The sequence below is a fragment of the Eurypyga helias genome, unplaced genomic scaffold (genome assembly GCF_000690775.1).
Source record: "Eurypyga helias isolate BGI_N326 unplaced genomic scaffold, ASM69077v1 scaffold6546, whole genome shotgun sequence".
Taxonomy (NCBI): domain Eukaryota; kingdom Metazoa; phylum Chordata; class Aves; order Eurypygiformes; family Eurypygidae; genus Eurypyga; species Eurypyga helias.
The window spans coordinates 17,506-18,533 of record NW_010254628.1 but is presented as its reverse complement, the minus strand read 5'-3'; positions in this window follow the sequence as shown (position 1 = coordinate 18,533).

Genomic DNA, 1,028 nt, shown 5'->3' with positions numbered 1-1,028 from the left:
TTACCTAGCCCTTGAAAAGGCCTGGGATGAAACCTGTTTTCACCCCTCTGACAGGTGAGATAAAGACAGGTTAAAAAGACCCATCTACACCACAGAACATTACATATATACTATATATATATGCATCATATCTGCCACCCACTTATTAAAGAAAGAAATGTATTCTGCGGTAAAGAATTGTGGGAAGTTAATTTCTAAAATTAATACTTTCAGACATAAAAGCCTTTGTTGCTGTTTTTAATTTTTAAAAATAATTTCAACAGGAAAGCATTTGCATACTTAAGTATGGTAAGCAGTGAGAAAGGCTAATTTCTAATAGGTTTGGGAACTTTTTTAATAACTTCAATGTGAAGAATGATTAAAAACCCAAATTGTATAGCTGTAGTATTGTTAAATCAGTTCTAAAAACAATCAAGGAGCAAACCAAAACCAATCACCTTCCTCCTGATAGAATTCAAGCTTTGTTTTTAAATTTTTACTGTATGTTAGATCAATTGCAGTACGTAGGCAGTAACTGCTCATGAGAAGCCATTACTGTTTCTGACAGGAATATATCTGTAAAAGCATATTTCTTTTGCAGGGCAATAGCTTATACCCAGTGAAACCAACTGAATATCTGCATTTCTTGATCTGTTATTTTAAATGTACAGACATAACTTCAAACAAGATTCTTTCATTAAATATTATCATTATTAATAGACACTCATTTGTGTGTGGGCAGTGCCTAAAGGCACCGACTCAGAAGAAATGCCTCACCATATTAGACAGTGCACACAGACGAAGGAAAAGACAGTCTCGCCTGAGAGGCTTTACAGTGCATGGTCCCAAGCTTGTGTGGTGGGCACGTGCCCATCCTGACCTGACTGACTGCTCACAAGAGCTGTGCCCTTGTCCACCCACCAGCCTACGAGAATAGACCCGCCTTGTACACCACCCAGTCCGGATTGTCCAAGCACATCGCCTAGCGCTGCCACGTGCGCAACCCATGCTAAATACCCCTTCTACCGCCTCAACAAGATCCTCCTATG